The 6,000-nt window shown below is 39.1% G+C and overlaps 1 pseudogene; it reads right to left on the reverse strand.

Moving 5' to 3' along the window:
* Positions 1-3,494: 3,494 nt before the first annotated feature.
* On the reverse strand, positions 3,495-5,487 carry LOC126504153 (DNA topoisomerase 1-like; annotated as a pseudogene).
* Positions 5,488-6,000: the final 513 nt, after the last annotated feature.

Genomic DNA, 6,000 nt, shown 5'->3' on the forward strand with positions numbered 1-6,000 from the left:
CCTTAGATGAATGAATCTCATTTTGTATGTCAGAATGTTTTGTCTGCATGTTTGTATGACCACCATGATTGTTTATTGTGGAAGTCAGAAAAGGGAACCAGATCACTTGGAATTTAAATTATAGGTGATTAGGAAGCCACCAAATAGTTTCAGGATATAAAATCCATGTCTTTTGTAAGAGCAATAAGGACTCTTAAGCACTGCACCCTCACTGTAGCCTCAACAGCTCCATTTCTAAGCAGGATTTCCTCACTACTGTATCACATATCTATTGTAATATTCAAGACTCATGTTTGGGAACCTGAACCAGTGTGGACAGAAGAATAATATTTTGGATCCTATTTCCAGGTTAATTTAGTTCATGGGATTACAGGGCACACTGAAATATCTCTGACTCTGATAGTTTCCTGTTCTGTAGATCAGAGAGGCCACAAGAAGGAAAACTCAATGGATGGAACTAAGCAATGTACATTTTACACAGTGGAGGACAGTCAAGATGGAGGGAAATGACATTAATCATATGCAAGGGTCGAATGGTTTACTCTCTAAGAGTGTGTCACAACTGTCACAATTCCCAGTCATGGAGGAAGAAAGTTTTAAATCCGACATCATTTCACTGACTAATTTTGGGGCAAAATTGAGGTATTTGAAAATCTTTCCCAGGCTTGCCCTTTGAGAGTGGATCAAGGGCTCGGTATTGAGTTGTTGTTTGCTTGTTTTGCTTTCGGCTTCTCCAAGTTGAAGAAATTGCATGAAGGAATATTTAATCAGGAATTAATCGTTTTACAGGATAATCTTCGGAGGCAAAAATAACATTTTCATTAATATTAGATTTCATAGCACAGAAGACAAAAATCAGGAAGGAGAGTGGAGTCTGACCGCAGAAGACAAAGAGCTCATTATCAAGTGGCACCTACTTTGCTGCTATGCAGGGAAGGTGTGCCATGGAAGAAAGCAAGCAGAGATCCTTCATAGGGCTGATGGGGCGGGCTTTGCAATGAGGACATTGCACCAACTTCTTGTAGGAAACCGTGCTATGCAGTCTCTCCTTTTGGAAATTATTTGCCCAAAAGACACAGGCTGCTAGGAGCCTTTCTCCTAATGGGTCCCATGACCTGGGATGGATGTGTAAAGTCGGTGAAAGAAAGAAAACTGTGACCATCTGTTACAAACAAGTGGCCATGGCCCTGGATAGCATGAGTCACTTAATGGATAGCATGAGACTATATTCATAGTTTTAATAGATTCATGAACAGTTACACTCATATTTGTTTCCTTAAGTTTCTAATAATTAAAATAATTGCCAGTTTGTTCCCTTACTTCCTATCCTTTCCATCCCTGAACTTCCCCACTGGTAATCATTACCATACTTGATTTGTAACTTTAATATCACAAGCATAAGCAGATAGCAAGCAACAAAGGAAGTTTTCTCACTAGGCACATCTACAGGTAGAACAGTGTACCCAGTTGACACTCATTGCAGTTACAGTGTGATGCAAAGCAAAAAAGAAGTTTAGCTTTGGTGGTTAATATTTAGCTGTAGTGAAATCTAAAGTCTCACAATCAACTCATCAGCCAAGGCTGAATCACTTCGTTCTATATTCTATACTACTGTATCTCCTTTGGAGAATATACCAGGTTTTTTCCTATAATCCTGTAGATACATAACTTAGAAACTTAGTTTTAAGTTGGCATTGCTTATCTCTTGTTCTCAAGTCCCTGTCTTCTCAGCTTCCTGCACTGTTGAGTCCTACATTATTGGCACGGTTATTAGAAATGAGAGCATTTGGGTTTCTATGATTTTGCTTTCATTATTCCCTATTCCTAGACTGTTCTCATTAACTGTTGATATCATCTATTTATTTGCATTTCTCTTAGACTCTTGTGGTTAGGATAATTCTTTCTAGGACAATTATGCAACTTTATTATTTATTGAACTATTGTTACTCTTCAAACTAGTCAAGAGGTATGCTGGACAGGCAACATCCTGTTCTTGACAATCCTGAATTCACAGTTACACCTGAAACATCAAATACTTTAGCAGCTGTATCCAGGTCCACTGTACATTTTTAACAACATCCTCTTGGCTCATCCAGAGAGTGCGCGGCAATCATCTTCTTCAAGAGAACATTTTTGAACTTACCAATATGGGGGCTGTTTAGCTTGAGGACAGTCAGTCACATCATGACTAAGATTAGTTAAAACAGTCAGTGTCATATGAAGAACATCTGTGATGGTCATGTTCAGAGATGCAATTTAGTTAAAATTTAGTGAGCCTAGCTTTTTTTCCCATTAAGTTATAGGAGTTTATTTTAAATAACCTACAGTTGATTAAAAAGGAATTCATGATAAAAATAGAAAATACTTGAGGAAAAATGAGGGAATGGCCTCTGCACATACACTAAGCTAACAATGCCTTTAAAACTAATTATTGTAGAAAAAAGTCTTCACATTAAAAATTTTGCTTTTTATGTTTTGCCCCATTTTTTTTACACAATTACAAAAGAAAAAATAAAAGCACTAAAATCTTTATTACTTTTCCTTTTTGGTTTTTTTCTTTTTGTTATTTTTTTCTTGGACCAAATGCTCATTTTCCTCTAATTTTATTGACCTGTAGAAGTTTTTAGACAATAAAATCTTTCAAATGAAAGACTGGGGTCTCCAACGAAAAAGATGGATCTCTTAAAGGGCACCAAGAATGCTCCAAACCAAAACTGACGGGAAAATGGTTTCAGTCCCTGCTTATTTCATTATCCTTAGACTCACTCGCACTTCATCACTCCACACCCCAAGCTACAAGATCTTTAAGATCAAGAAGAAGGCTTAAATATTTTAAAATAATTAAAAAGAAATAAAAATTCACATTTAAAAAGGAACACTCAAGTCAGGAAATATTTTCCCATCATGCTTTTCTGTGAATAGGTGTCTGAACCAAAACACTGCCGATGTCACACTGTTTCAAGTTTAATGAAAACTGATTCCCATGACGATAGAGTGACAACTCTAATAGGTGCGCTGGGTTTTTGATTTGTTCTACTTAATTTTAAATTCCTGAAATAGGGGAGAGAAGGGAGTTTAGGAATTTGTTTCTATTAAAATATAGAAGTTATTGCAAAACACTAACTGTAAAAACGCACCAATATAATTAGGCTTCGCATACAGTAGCTGAGAGAATCCAAACATTGCAGCAAAACTGAATTTGCCTGGCAGGATGCTGACGAATCCCCATTCACTTGCTCTCTTGAAAATAAAAATAAAATTCAAAACAAATCAAACACCTAGAATTTTGATATCTGAGATATTTTTAAATAAATTGTCCATAGGACAACTGGCTCAGCTGTCCCTTATAATATCTCCAGGTCTCTCTTTTTGCGAAGATGTTAGTTTGTTAAGACTTGCAGCCTCTCCCTTGGGTATGAGAGCAAGTGAGGCTCAGTTTATCCATCTTCTCCAAACAACACTGTCCCTTTTCAAAGAACCCCTGGCAAGACTGGTCAAAACTCGTAGTCCTCATCGGTCATATCAATGGCCCAAGCAAACTTCTCCCTAGGGGCTTTGTTGTAAATCTTCTCATTTGCCCCCCCCCCCCACTTGTTACACCAAGCCACTTTGATCCTAGGGTCCAGATAATTGAGTTCGGAAGTTCCCAAGGCAATTTGTTTATTCTCCCCTCTGTCTGTTGCTTGAACTTGCAGCGTCATCAGCAGCTCTTCTTGTCTCTGGACAGACTTCTTTTTGGACTCTACAACCTTCTTGGTCTTTGCATCCTTCATGACTTTGGCATCAACCTTAGCACTTTTCAGGTCCCTTCGAGCGTCTGCTAGCTGGTCTTTCTTGGCAGCAATCTTAGACTGCAAGTTCATCATTGACTTCTCAAAGATCTTTGGTGGCGCCCTCTGGTGATTACAAAGAATCACAACAGCTCGATTGGCACGGTTTTAAGAATCTTTGCTGGTACATTCTTATAAGGGGCTGTGAGCTCTTTAAGCTGCTGTTGCAACATGATGGAAGCTTTGTACGTACAGAAAACCTTAGCAGTCAAACCTTCCATGAGATCCTGAAAATGCTTATTTAGAATACCAGTATTAAGTCCATAAAAATGATCATCTTGGGCTGCTTGTTCTCCATAAATAGTTGTAAGTTCTTAAAAACCTTATCAATGAAGTACAGCGCTACAGCTCTCTGCCGAACTTTCATCTCTTTGGGCTTCCCGTCTTCCCGATACTGACTTCGGACCTTGTTCACACACTTCTTCAGCCGCCGAGCAGTCTCGTATTTCTGCCCTTGATTCGGGAACTGGATTCAGCATAATGTATTTGATAGAACCCTGGATATTCTCTGTCCAGGAGACCAGCCAAGTAACCTTGTTATCATGTCGGACTTCTTTCCATTTATGTCCTGGAGGAGGAGAAGGAACCTTGGCATCTTTGTTACAGTTGACAATGATGTTGTCAGGCATGATCCTTCTCTTCAGCATGCCCAACTTGGGATGGTTACCTCGGCCAGAAAAAGCCCTGAAGGCTCTATCTTGAAATTTGCAATCCACTCTCTATGATTATCCATAACACAAAAGCCATATTCTTTCAATAATTTTTCATTTTCTTCTTTGATTTTTAATTTTTATTCCTTGCTCGTCTGCTTCGAGCCTCAGACTGGACTTTAAAACACTGACTCAGCTGTGTGAAGTCGCATTTGCTTAGGTTGGTAATCGTATTTTTCTCATTAGTCATTTCCTTTCTCCAATCTTTAAAGAATTTTTTTTCTGAATATTTCCTTAGTAGTATATTCATGGTCAAGCAATTTTTGCAAAGAATGTAACTACTACTTCTGCTTTGGGACTCAGCTTCATAACTTTTTCAATTTGCCATCCTCTTCTTCTAATTTTTTTCTTCTCCTTCTTGATATCTTCTGTCTTAATTTTCTTAGGTTTATAATCAGCATCATCCTCATCTCGAGGTCTCTTCAGGGGCTTTATATCCTCTTTTGGAGGAGCAAAATAGCCATCATCTTCAGGTTCATCTTTATTTCGTGGTGGACTAGAGAAGCCATTTTCCTTCTCCTTCTTTATTTTTGCATCCCCCGCTGCTCTACTCTTTCCCTCCTTTCGTTTTTCCTTGTCTCTGTCTTTCTGTTTGTCTATGTTTTTCTGAACTTCCATCTTTGTGTTTGGTTTTCTCTTTCTCTTTATGTTTCTTTTCTTTATGTTCAATGTTGCTGTGCTTAGACTTTTCCGGTCCTTTTCCTGGTCCTTCTTGTGCTCTTTATGTCGGTGTTCTCCATCTTTGTGTTTACTTTTGTGTTTGTGAGAATCATTCAATCGGAAATCCGCTTCAGTCTGGGAGTCGTTGTGGAGACGGTCCCCGCTCATGTCGGCCGCAGGGCCTACGCTGAGGGCTCAGAAGCAGCGCTGGGTAGAGACGCAGACGGTCAGGGCAGTCTGAGCAGGCGGACAGAATTCCCGAGAGGCCTGAGCAGACAGCGACAGTAGCCAAGGGCCCAAGACTCCTAGGGCAGCTGACAGACTCGAGCCTAGCTTTTAATGGCTCAATTATCTCAACACCCCAGGGTGGCCATCTGAAAAAAGTATTGGTGAATGTTACGGTTTATTTCTGTTAAAATCTTAATGTGAATAGGAGGTGGATATATGGCTCAGCAGATGGATACCACAGACGTCAATTCCAGAGGACCTTGGCTGGTTTCTACCATCTCTATGCCAGATAAATTGATATGAGTTCTTTGAGACAATGCATTTTGTACAATCATTGAAATATTAAGATGTAAAAGAACAAAATACTCAGATCAACTGGTTTTTTTTTCAACTTTATATGCAAGGGAACTAATATAAAGAGAGACCATGAAAGCAGAGTTAAAATTCATATCATTATTTTCTTAAATTGAGATGGGGGGGGGAGGGAGAAGGGAAGATGGATGGTTTTCCTTTGGCCACATTTCAGTTACTCTGGGCAGGGTGAATAAATGTTTTCTGCAGCCAGGCCCTCC

This window comes from Alexandromys fortis, unplaced genomic scaffold, assembly GCF_014885135.2.
Source record: "Alexandromys fortis isolate MF-2015 unplaced genomic scaffold, M_Fortis_MF-2015_v1.1 scaffold_42, whole genome shotgun sequence".
Lineage (NCBI taxonomy): Eukaryota > Metazoa > Chordata > Mammalia > Rodentia > Cricetidae > Alexandromys > Alexandromys fortis.